The following is a 13,027-nucleotide window of genomic DNA, read 5'->3' on the forward strand; positions in this document are numbered from 1 at the left end:
CCCCGACCAGACATTCTAACTCTAGCATCTCTATATTAAAAAGCATTTCTAGGCAATATCTAGCATGTGAATAAAAGTAGGCAAGATCCACCGATGAATCTGGCAAAAGTCCCCAACGATTTTGTGCACACTTGTTCTCTCACCTGAATGCAGCGCCACCTTGTAGCCATCGGATGTAACTGCAGCTCACAAAATGTTATATCAGAGAGCACGTTGAGAGGACTCCAAGAGGCAGATGTCCATGCAAAGAGCCTCTCACGACAGCAGGAAGGTTGGATATTTCAAGATGGCAACATTTCCTGTCCAATGTCCTCACGTCCCGAACGCTCCCAAACGCTCAAAAGCCTCACACCGGGCAAGCCCTCACCGGGTAGATCTCTGGCTCCCAGTTAAAATCAAATCCTGAGCATGCTAGCGCTAGGATCAAAGAGAGAGGAGAGGGTTAGAGAGCTGCTATCTTGGTAAAGGCCTGAAACTGCTAGTTCCCAAGAGGGTCTGCACTTTCAGTTATGACTGACTGTGAGACGAGAAGATGAAGATTTTCTGCACCCAGCATACATTGCAGCATGCTTAGGCAAATGAGGAGCGAGACCCACCAATCCCTCGCCACTTCGCTGAAAGCTCCTCCTCTGCATAAAGAGAACACTTTTACAAGGGAGCAGAGTGGCGCAGCGGAAGCGTGCTGGGCCCATAACCCAGAGGTCGATGGATCAAAACCATCCTCTGCTATAATTTTTCTTGTTTTTTCTTCTGAGAACCAATCTGTCATTTCCACGCTACCAGCAAGGAAAAGCGCAGGCTTGTGCTAGCTATGTGAGAAAAGACTTCTCAACTATCTGTCTCTGCTGAAATACAAGAGAGTGATCGCCAAAGGATCAACCCCATACTTTGAAATTAAAGATACCCAATTATAAGCATAAATGACTGGTGGGACCATCACACGTTTTTCTGGGCATGCTTTGAATGTCATTCTTGCCTTTTCGTTCTGCTCTTATCATTCTCCTGGGCATTTCATGGAAGGCACTCTCTTTCTCTTCGCTGCTTTGCTTCCAATGCTGCCTAAATATGTTCATTTCCACTATTTGTACTACTGCTTTCCATTTCTTCTCTTCTGCACAGATTTGGCCTTGGTTTCAATCCCCAGTTCCTTACCCTCTACAAGAAACTTTCTACTGCTTTTCATGTTGGTATCTAAACCAAATGCACCATTGAAACTGGTGCAAGATAGTCATTGAACTCGGGGTTGTAATCTTTAGAACCGAGAGCAACCACATCATAGGGCGTTGGTGGTATAGTGGTGAGCATAGCTGCTTCCCAAGCAGTTGACCCGGGTTCGATTCCTGGCCAATGCAGTGCAAATTTTTATATGTTCTCCAAGCAGGATTTGTTTTAATGCAACATGTCACAAAACGGAAATATCATGAACAGATTAATCAGACGTTAAATTAAAAAAAAAAATGAAATACTTAGGCAGGCATCTCGATCGCCCCATCTGCTACATTCATTGTCCTATTAGATGCTATTTTCCAAAAAGCAGAGTCACCACTCACATGTGCTGGTAATAAATATGTTGCGGGCGGTAGACAATGAAAGGGCTGAACCCCGACCAGACATTCTAACTCTAGCATCTCTATATTAAAAAGCATTTCTAGGCAATATCTAGCATGTGAATAAAAGTAGGCAAGATCCACCGATGAATCTGGCAAAAGTCCCCAACGATTTTGTGCACACTTGTTCTCTCACCTGAATGCAGCGCCACCTTGTAGCCATCGGATGTAACTGCAGCTCACAAAATGTTATATCAGAGAGCAAGTTGAGAGGACTCCAAGAGGCAGATGTCCATGGAAAGAGCCTCTCACGACAGCAGGAAGGTTGGGTATTTCAAGATGGCAACATTTCCTGTCCAACGTCCTCACGTCCCAAACGCTCAAAAGCCTCACACCGGGCAAGCCCTCACCGGGTAGATCTCTGGCTCCCAGTTAAAATCAAATCCTGAGCATGCTAGCGCTAGGATCAAAGAGAGAGGAGAGGGTTAGAGAGCTGCTATCTTGGTAAAGGCCTGAAACTGCTAGTTCCCAAGAGGGTCTGCACTTTCAGTTATGACTGACTGTGAGACGAGAAGATGAAGATTTTCTGCTCCCAGCATACATTGCAGCATGCTTAGGCAAATGAGGAGCGAGACCCACCAATCCCTCGCCACTTCGCTGAAAGCTCCTCATCTGCATAAAGAAAACACTTTTACAAGGGAGCAGAGTGGCGCAGCGGAAGCGTGCAGGGCCCATAACCCAGAGGTCGATGGATCGAAACCATCCTCTGCTATAATATTTCTTGTTTTTTCTTCTGAGGACCAATCTGTCATTTCCACGCTACCAGCAAGGAAAAGCGCAGGCTTGTGCTAGCTATGTGAGAAAAGACTTCTCAACTATCTGTCTCTGCTGAAATACAAGAGAGTGATCGCCAAAGGATCAACCCCATACTTTGAAAGTAAAGATACCCAATTATAAGCATAAATGACTGGTGGGACCGTCACACGTTTTTCTGGGCATGCTTTGAATGTCATTCTTGCCTTTTCGTTCTGCTCTTATCATTCTCCTGGGCATTTCATGGAAGGCACTCTCTTTCTCTTCGCTGCTTTGCTTCCAATGCTGCCTAAATATGTTCATTTCCACTATTTGTACTACTGCTTTCCATTTCTTCTCTTCTGCACAGATTTGGCCTTGGTTTCAATCCCCAGTTCCTTACCCTCTACAAGAAACTTTCTACTGCTTTTCATGTTGGTATCTAAACCAAATGCACCATTGAACTGGTGCAAAATAGTCATTGAACTCGGGGTTGTAATCTTTAGAACCGAGAGCACCCACATCATAGGGCGTTGGTGGTATAGTGGTGAGCATAGCTGCTTCCCAAGCAGTTGACCCGGGTTCGATTCCCGGCCAATGCAGTGCAAATTTTTATATGTTCTCCAAGCAGGATTTGTTTTAATGCAACATGTCACAAAACGGAAATATCATGAACAGATTAATCAGACGTTAAATTAAAAAAAAAATGAAATACTTAGGCAGGCATCTCGATCGCCCCATCTGCTACATTCATTGTCCTATTACATGCTATTTTCCAAAAAGCAGAGTCACCACTCACATGTGCTGGTAATAAATATGTTGCGGGCGGTAGACAATGAAAGGGCTGAACCCCGACCAGACATTCTAACTATAGCATCTCTATATTAAAAAGCATTTCTAGGCAATATCTAGCATGGGAATAAAAGTAGGCAAGATCCACCGATGAATCTGGCAAAAGTCCCCAACGATTTTGTGCACACTTGTTCTCTCACCTGAATGCAGCGCCACCTTGTAGCCATCGGATGTAACTGCAGCTCACAAAATGTTATATCAGAGAGCAAGTTGAGAGGACTCCAAGAGGCAGATGTCCATGGAAAGAGCCTCTCACGACAGCAGGAAGGTTGGGTATTTCAAGATGGCAACATTTCCTGTCCAACGTCCTCACGTCCCAAACGCTCAAAAGCCTCACACCGGGCAAGCCCTCACCGGGTAGATCTCTGGCTCCCAGTTAAAATCAAATCCTGAGCATGCTAGCGCTAGGATCAAAGAGAGAGGAGAGGGTTAGAGAGCTGCTATCTTGGTAAAGGCCTGAAACTGCTAGTTCCCAAGAGGGTCTGCACTTTCAGTTATGACTGACTGTGAGACGAGAAGATGAAGATTTTCTGCACCCAGCATACATTGCAGCATGCTTAGGCAAATGAGGAGCGAGACCCACCAATCCCTCGCCACTTCGCTGAAAGCTCCTCCTCTGCATAAAGAGAACACTTTTACAAGGGAGCAGAGTGGCGCAGCGGAAGCGTGCTGGGCCCATAACCCAGAGGTCGATGGATCGAAACCATCCTCTGCTATAATATTTCTTGTTTTTTCTTATGAGAACCAATCTGTCATTTCCACGCTACCAGCAAGGAAAAGCGCAGGCTTGTGCTAGCTATGTGAGAAAAGACTTCTCAACTATCTGTCTCTGCTGAAATACAAGAGAGTGATCGCCAAAGGATCAACCCCATACTTTGAAAGTAAAGATACCCAATTATAAGCATAAATGACCGGTGGGATCGTCACACGTTTTTCTGGGCATGCTTTGAATGTCATTCTTGCCTTTTCGTTCTGCTCTTATCATTCTCCTGGGCATTTCATGGAAGGCACTCTCTTTCTCTTCGCTGCTTTGCTTCCAATGCTGCGTAAATATGTTCATTTCCACTATTTGTACTACTGCTTTCCATTTCTTCTCTTCTGCACAGATTTGGCCTTGGTTTCAATCCCCAGTTCCTTACCCTCTACAAGAAACTTTCTACTGCTTTTCATGTTGGTATCTAAACCAAATGCACCATTGAAACTGGTGCAAGATAGTCATTGAACTCGGGGTTGTAATCTTTAGAACCGAGAGCAACCACATCATAGGGCGTTGGTGGTATAGTGGTGAGCATAGCTGCTTCCCAAGCAGTTGACCCGGGTTCGATTCCTGGCCAATGCAGTGCAAATTTTTATATGTTCTCCAAGCAGGATTTGTTTTAATGCAACATGTCACAAAACGGAAATATCATGAACAGATTAATCAGACGTTAAATTAAAAAAAAAATGAAATACATAGGCAGGCATCTCGATCGCCCCATCTGCTACATTCATTGTCCTATTAGATGCTATTTTCCAAAAAGCAGAGTCACCACTCACATGTGCTGGTAATAAATATGTTGCGGGCGGTAACAATGAAAGGGCTGAACCCCGACCAGACATTCTAACTCTAGCATCTCTATATTAAAAAGCATTTCTAGGCAATATCTAGCATGTGAATAAAAGTAGGCAAGATCCACCGATGAATCTGGCAAAAGTCCCCAACGATTTTGTGCACACTTGTTCTCTCACCTGAATGCAGCGCCACCTTGTAGCCATCGGATGTAAATGCAGCTCACAAAATGTTATATCAGAGAGCAAGTTAAGAGGACTCCAAGAGGCAGATGTCCATGGAAAGAGCCTCTCACGACAGCAGGAAGGTTGGATATTTCAAGATGGCAACATTTCCTGTCCAACGTCCTCACGTCCCGAACGCTCCCAAACGCTCAAAAGCCTCACACCGGGCAAGCCCTCACCGGGTAGATCTCTGGCTCCCAGTTAAAATCAAATCCTGAGCATGCTAGCGCTAGGATCAAAGAGAGAGGAGAGGGTTAGAGAGCTGCTATCTTGGTAAAGGCCTGAAACTGCTAGTTCCCAAGAGGGTCTGCACTTTCAGTTATGACTGACTGTGAGACGAGAAGATGAAGATTTTCTGCACCCAGCATACATTGCAGCATGCTTAGGCAAATGAGGAGCGAGACCCACCAATCCCTCGCCACTTCGCTGAAAGCTCCTCCTCTGCATAAAGAGAACACTTTTACAAGGGAGCAGAGTGGCGCAGCGGAAGCGTGCTGGGCCCATAACCCAGAGGTCGATGGATCGAAACCATCCTCTGCTATAATATTTCTTGTTTTTTCTTATGAGAACCAATCTGTCATTTCCACGCTACCAGCAAGGAAAAGCGCAGGCTTGTGCTAGCTATGTGAGAAAAGACTTCTCAACTATCTGTCTCTGCTGAAATACAAGAGAGTGATCGCCAAAGGATCAACCCCATACTTTGAAAGTAAAGATACCCAATTATAAGCATAAATGACCGGTGGGATCGTCACACGTTTTTCTGGGCATGCTTTGAATGTCATTCTTGCCTTTTCGTTCTGCTCTTATCATTCTCCTGGGCATTTCATGGAAGGCACTCTCTTTCTCTTCGCTGCTTTGCTTCCAATGCTGCCTAAATATGTTCATTTCCACTATTTGTACTACTGCTTTCCATTTCTTCTCTTCTGCACAGATTTGGCCTTGGTTTCAATCCCCAGTTCCTTACCCTCTACAAGAAACTTTCTACTGCTTTTCATGTTGGTATCTAAACCAAATGCACCATTGAACTGGTGCAAAATAGTCATTGAACTCGGGGTTGTAATCTTTAGAACCGAGAGCACCCACATCATAGGGCGTTGGTGGTATAGTGGTGAGCATAGCTGCTTCCCAAGCAGTTGACCCGGGTTCGATTCCCGGCCAATGCAGTGCAAATTTTTATATGTTCTCCAAGCAGGATTTGTTTTAATGCAACATGTCACAAAACGGAAATATCATGAACAGATTAATCAGACGTTAAATTAAAAAAAAAATGAAATACTTAGGCAGGCATCTCGATCGCCCCATCTGCTACATTCATTGTCCTATTACATGCTATTTTCCAAAAAGCAGAGTCACCACTCACATGTGCTGGTAATAAATATGTTGCGGGCGGTAGACAATGAAAGGGCTGAACCCCGACCAGACATTCTAACTATAGCATCTCTATATTAAAAAGCATTTCTAGGCAATATCTAGCATGTGAATAAAAGTAGGCAAGATCCACCGATGAATCTGGCAAAAGTCCCCAACGATTTTGTGCACACTTGTTCTCTCACCTGAATGCAGCGCCACCTTGTAGCCATCGGATGTAACTGCAGCTCACAAAATGTTATATCAGAGAGCAAGTTGAGAGGACTCCAAGAGGCAGATGTCCATGGAAAGAGCCTCTCACGACAGCAGGAAGGTTGGGTATTTCAAGATGGCAACATTTCCTGTCCAACGTCCTCACGTCCCAAACGCTCAAAAGCCTCACACCGGGCAAGCCCTCACCGGGTAGATCTCTGGCTCCCAGTTAAAATCAAATCCTGAGCATGCTAGCGCTAGGATCAAAGAGAGAGGAGAGGGTTAGAGAGCTGCTATCTTGGTAAAGGCCTGAAACTGCTAGTTCCCAAGAGGGTCTGCACTTTCAGTTATGACTGACTGTGAGACGAGAAGATGAAGATTTTCTGCACCCAGCATACATTGCAGCATGCTTAGGCAAATGAGGAGCGAGACCCACCAATCCCTCGCCACTTCGCTGAAAGCTCCTCCTCTGCATAAAGAGAACACTTTTACAAGGGAGCAGAGTGGCGCAGCGGAAGCGTGCTGGGCCCATAACCCAGAGGTCGATGGATCGAAACCATCCTCTGCTATAATATTTCTTGTTTTTTCTTATGAGAACCAATCTGTCATTTCCACGCTACCAGCAAGGAAAAGCGCAGGCTTGTGCTAGCTATGTGAGAAAAGACTTCTCAACTATCTGTCTCTGCTGAAATACAAGAGAGTGATCGCCAAAGGATCAACCCCATACTTTGAAAGTAAAGATACCCAATTATAAGCATAAATGACCGGTGGGATCGTCACACGTTTTTCTGGGCATGCTTTGAATGTCATTCTTGCCTTTTCGTTCTGCTCTTATCATTCTCCTGGGCATTTCATGGAAGGCACTCTCTTTCTCTTCGCTGCTTTGCTTCCAATGCTGCGTAAATATGTTCATTTCCACTATTTGTACTACTGCTTTCCATTTCTTCTCTTCTGCACAGATTTGGCCTTGGTTTCAATCCCCAGTTCCTTACCCTCTACAAGAAACTTTCTACTGCTTTTCATGTTGGTATCTAAACCAAATGCACCATTGAAACTGGTGCAAGATAGTCATTGAACTCGGGGTTGTAATCTTTAGAACCGAGAGCAACCACATCATAGGGCGTTGGTGGTATAGTGGTGAGCATAGCTGCTTCCCAAGCAGTTGACCCGGGTTCGATTCCTGGCCAATGCAGTGCAAATTTTTATATGTTCTCCAAGCAGGATTTGTTTTAATGCAACATGTCACAAAACGGAAATATCATGAACAGATTAATCAGACGTTAAATTAAAAAAAAAAATGAAATACTTAGGCAGGCATCTCGATCGCCCCATCTGCTACATTCATTGTCCTATTAGATGCTATTTTCCAAAAAGCAGAGTCACCACTCACATGTGCTGGTAATAAATATGTTGCGGGCGGTAACAATGAAAGGGCTGAACCCCGACCAGACATTCTAACTCTAGCATCTCTATATTAAAAAGCATTTCTAGGCAATATCTAGCATGTGAATAAAAGTAGGCAAGATCCACCGATGAATCTGGCAAAAGTCCCCAACGATTTTGTGCACACTTGTTCTCTCACCTGAATGCAGCGCCACCTTGTAGCCATCGGATGTAAATGCAGCTCACAAAATGTTATATCAGAGAGCAAGTTAAGAGGACTCCAAGAGGCAGATGTCCATGGAAAGAGCCTCTCACGACAGCAGGAAGGTTGGATATTTCAAGATGGCAACATTTCCTGTCCAACGTCCTCACGTCCCGAACGCTCCCAAACGCTCAAAAGCCTCACACCGGGCAAGCCCTCACCGGGTAGATCTCTGGCTCCCAGTTAAAATCAAATCCTGAGCATGCTAGCGCTAGGATCAAAGAGAGAGGAGAGGGTTAGAGAGCTGCTATCTTGGTAAAGGCCTGAAACTGCTAGTTCCCAAGAGGGTCTGCACTTTCAGTTATGACTGACTGTGAGACGAGAAGATGAAGATTTTCTGCACCCAGCATACATTGCAGCATGCTTAGGCAAATGAGGAGCGAGACCCACCAATCCCTCGCCACTTCGCTGAAAGCTCCTCCTCTGCATAAAGAGAACACTTTTACAAGGGAGCAGAGTGGCGCAGCGGAAGCGTGCTGGGCCCATAACCCAGAGGTCGATGGATCGAAACCATCCTCTGCTATAATATTTCTTGTTTTTTCTTATGAGAACCAATCTGTCATTTCCACGCTACCAGCAAGGAAAAGCGCAGGCTTGTGCTAGCTATGTGAGAAAAGACTTCTCAACTATCTGTCTCTGCTGAAATACAAGAGAGTGATCGCCAAAGGATCAACCCCATACTTTGAAAGTAAAGATACCCAATTATAAGCATAAATGACCGGTGGGATCGTCACACGTTTTTCTGGGCATGCTTTGAATGTCATTCTTGCCTTTTCGTTCTGCTCTTATCATTCTCCTGGGCATTTCATGGAAGGCACTCTCTTTCTCTTCGCTGCTTTGCTTCCAATGCTGCGTAAATATGTTCATTTCCACTATTTGTACTACTGCTTTCCATTTCTTCTCTTCTGCACAGATTTGGCCTTGGTTTCAATCCCCAGTTCCTTACCCTCTACAAGAAACTTTCTACTGCTTTTCATGTTGGTATCTAAACCAAATGCACCATTGAAACTGGTGCAAGATAGTCATTGAACTCGGGGTTGTAATCTTTAGAACCGAGAGCAACCACATCATAGGGCGTTGGTGGTATAGTGGTGAGCATAGCTGCTTCCCAAGCAGTTGACCCGGGTTCGATTCCTGGCCAGTGCAGTGCAAATTTTTATATGTTCTCCAAGCAGGATTTGTTTTAATGCAACATGTCACAAAACGGAAATATCATGAACAGATTAATCAGACGTTAAATTAAAAAAAAAAATGAAATACTTAGGCAGGCATCTCGATCGCCCCATCTGCTACATTCATTGTCCTATTAGATGCTATTTTCCAAAAAGCAGAGTCACCACTCACATGTGCTGGTAATAAATATGTTGCGGGCGGTAGACAATGAAAGGGCTGAACCCCGACCAGACATTCTAACTCTAGCATCTCTATATTAAAAAGCATTTCTAGGCAATATCTAGCATGTGAATAAAAGTAGGCAAGATCCACCGATGAATCTGGCAAAAGTCCCCAACGATTTTGTGCACACTTGTTCTCTCACCTGAATGCAGCGCCACCTTGTAGCCATCGGATGTAAATGCAGCTCACAAAATGTTATATCAGAGAGCAAGTTAAGAGGACTCCAAGAGGCAGATGTCCATGGAAAGAGCCTCTCACGACAGCAGGAAGGTTGGATATTTCAAGATGGCAACATTTCCTGTCCAACGTCCTCACGTCCCGAACGCTCCCAAACGCTCAAAAGCCTCACACCGGGCAAGCCCTCACCGGGTAGATCTCTGGCTCCCAGTTAAAATCAAATCCTGAGCATGCTAGCGCTAGGATCAAAGAGAGAGGAGAGGGTTAGAGAGCTGCTATCTTGGTAAAGGCCTGAAACTGCTAGTTCCCAAGAGGGTCTGCACTTTCAGTTATGACTGACTGTGAGACGAGAAGATGAAGATTTTCTGCACCCAGCATACATTGCAGCATGCTTAGGCAAATGAGGAGCGAGACCCACCAATCCCTCGCCACTTCGCTGAAAGCTCCTCCTCTGCATAAAGAGAACACTTTTACAAGGGAGCAGAGTGGCGCAGCGGAAGCGTGCTGGGCCCATAACCCAGAGGTCGATGGATCGAAACCATCCTCTGCTATAATATTTCTTGTTTTTTCTTCTGAGAACCAATCTGTCATTTCCACGCTACCAGCAAGAAAAAGCGCAGGCTTGTGCTAGCTATGTGAGAAAAGACTTCTCAACTATCTGTCTCTGCTGAAATACAAGAGAGTGATCGCCAAAGGATCAACCCCATACTTTGAAATTAAAGATACCCAATTATAAGCATAAATGACTGGTGGGACCGTCACACGTTTTTCTGGGCATGCTTTGAATGTCATTCTTGCCTTTTCGTTCTGCTCTTATCATTCTCCTGGGCATTTCATGGAAGGCACTCTCTTTCTCTTCGCTGCTTTGCTTCCAATGCTGCCTAAATATGTTCATTTCCACTATTTGTACTACTGCTTTCCATTTCTTCTCTTCTGCACAGATTTGGCCTTGGTTTCAATCCTCAGTTTCTTACCCTCTACAAGAAACTTTCTACTGCTTTTCATGTTGGTATCTAAACCAAATGCACCATTGAAACTGGTGCAAGATAGTCATTGAACTCGGGGTTGTAATCTTTAGAACCGAGAGCAACCACATCATAGGGCGTTGGTGGTATAGTGGTGAGCATAGCTGCTTCCCAAGCAGTTGACCCGGGTTCGATTCCCGGCCAATGCAGTGCAAATTTTTATATGTTCTCCAAGCAGGATTTGTTTTAATGCAACATGTCACAAAACGGAAATATCATGAACAGATTAATCAGACGTTAAATTAAAAAAAAAATGAAATACTTAGGCAGGCATCTCGATCGCCCCATGTGCTACATTCATTGTCCTATTACATGCTATTTTCCAAAAAGCAGAGTCACCACTCACATGTGCTGGTAATAAATATGTTGCGGGCGGTAGACAATGAAAGGGCTGAACCCCGACCAGACATTCTAACTCTAGCATCTCTATATTAAAAAGCATTTCTAGGCAATATCTAGCATGTGAATAAAAGTAGGCAAGATCCACCGATGAATCTGGCAAAAGTCCCCAACGATTTTGTGCACACTTGTTCTCTCACCTGAATGCAGCGCCACCTTGTAGCCATCGGATGTAACTGCAGCTCACAAAATGTTATATCAGAGAGCAAGTTGAGAGGACTCCAAGAGGCAGATGTCCATGGAAAGAACCTCTCACGACAGCAGGAAGGTTGGGTATTTCAAGATGGCAACATTTCCTGTCCAACGTCCTCACGTCCCAAACGCTCAAAAGCCTCACACCGGGCAAGCCCTCACCGGGTAGATCTCTGGCTCCCAGTTAAAATCAAATCCTGAGCATGCTAGCGCTAGGATCAAAGAGAGAGGAGAGGGTTAGAGAGCTGCTATCTTGGTAAAGGCCTGAAACTGCTAGTTCCCAAGAGGGTCTGCACTTTCAGTTATGACTGACTGTGAGACGAGAAGATGAAGATTTTCTGCACCCAGCATACATTGCAGCATGCTTAGGCAAATGAGGAGCGAGACCCACCAATCCCTCGCCACTTCGCTGAAAGCTCCTCCTCTGCATAAAGAGAACACTTTTACAAGGGAGCAGAGTGGCGCAGCGGAAGCGTGCTGGGCCCATAACCCAGAGGTCGATGGATCGAAACCATCCTCTGCTATAATATTTCTTGTTTTTTCTTATGAGAACCAATCTGTCATTTCCACGCTACCAGCAAGGAAAAGCGCAGGCTTGTGCTAGCTATGTGAGAAAAGACTTCTCAACTATCTGTCTCTGCTGAAATACAAGAGAGTGATCGCCAAAGGATCAACCCCATACTTTGAAAGTAAAGATACCCAATTATAAGCATAAATGACCGGTGGGATCGTCACACGTTTTTCTGGGCATGCTTTGAATGTCATTCTTGCCTTTTCGTTCTGCTCTTATCATTCTCCTGGGCATTTCATGGAAGGCACTCTCTTTCTCTTCGCTGCTTTGCTTCCAATGCTGCGTAAATATGTTCATTTCCACTATTTGTACTACTGCTTTCCATTTCTTCTCTTCTGCACAGATTTGGCCTTGGTTTCAATCCCCAGTTCCTTACCCTCTACAAGAAACTTTCTACTGCTTTTCATGTTGGTATCTAAACCAAATGCACCATTGAAACTGGTGCAAGATAGTCATTGAACTCGGGGTTGGAATCTTTAGAACCGAGAGCAACCACATCATAGGGTGTTGGTGGTATAGTGGTGAGCATAGTTGCTTCCCAAGCAGTTGACCCGGGTTCGATTCCCGGCCAATGCAGTGCAAATTTTTATATGTTCTCCAAGCAGGATTTGTTTTAATGCAACATGTCACAAAACGGAAATATCATGAACAGATTAATCAGACGTTAAATTAAAAAAAAATGAAATACTTAGGCAGGCATCTCGATCACCCCATCTGCTACATTCATTGTCCTATTAGATGCTATTTTCCAAAAAGCAGAGTCACCACTCACATGTGCTGGTAATAAATATGTTGCGGGCGGTAGACAATGAAAGGGCTGAACCCCGACCAGACATTCTAACTCTAGCATCTCTATATTAAAAAGCATTTCTAGGCAATATCTAGCATGTGAATAAAAGTAGGCAAGATCCACCGATGAATCTGGCAAAAGTCCCCAATGATTTTGTGCACACTTGTTCTCTCACCTGAATGCAGCTCCACCTTGTAGCCATCGGATGTAACTGCAGCTCACAAAATGTTATATCAGAGAGCAAGTTGAGAGGACTCCAAGAGGCAGATGTCCATGGAAAGAGTCTCTCACGACAGCAGGAAGGTTGGG

General features: G+C 44.7%; 3 non-coding genes across 3 annotated transcripts; all 3 read left to right on the plus strand.

Annotated features, from left to right (window-relative positions):
* Nucleotides 1–2,869: 2,869 nt before the first annotated feature.
* TRNAG-CCC (transfer RNA glycine (anticodon CCC)) lies at nt 2,870–2,941 on the plus strand. The gene has a single exon. It is a non-coding gene; the product is annotated as a tRNA-Gly (tRNA).
* Nucleotides 2,942–6,055: 3,114 nt separating this feature from the next.
* Nucleotides 6,056–6,127, plus strand: TRNAG-CCC (transfer RNA glycine (anticodon CCC)). Its single transcript has one exon. It is a non-coding gene; the product is annotated as a tRNA-Gly (tRNA).
* Nucleotides 6,128–10,843: 4,716 nt separating this feature from the next.
* TRNAG-CCC (transfer RNA glycine (anticodon CCC)) lies at nt 10,844–10,915 on the plus strand. Its single transcript has one exon. It is a non-coding gene; the product is annotated as a tRNA-Gly (tRNA).
* Nucleotides 10,916–13,027: the final 2,112 nt, after the last annotated feature.

This window comes from Triturus cristatus, chromosome 11 (assembly GCF_964204655.1).
Source record: "Triturus cristatus chromosome 11, aTriCri1.1, whole genome shotgun sequence".
Classification (NCBI taxonomy): domain Eukaryota; kingdom Metazoa; phylum Chordata; class Amphibia; order Caudata; family Salamandridae; genus Triturus; species Triturus cristatus.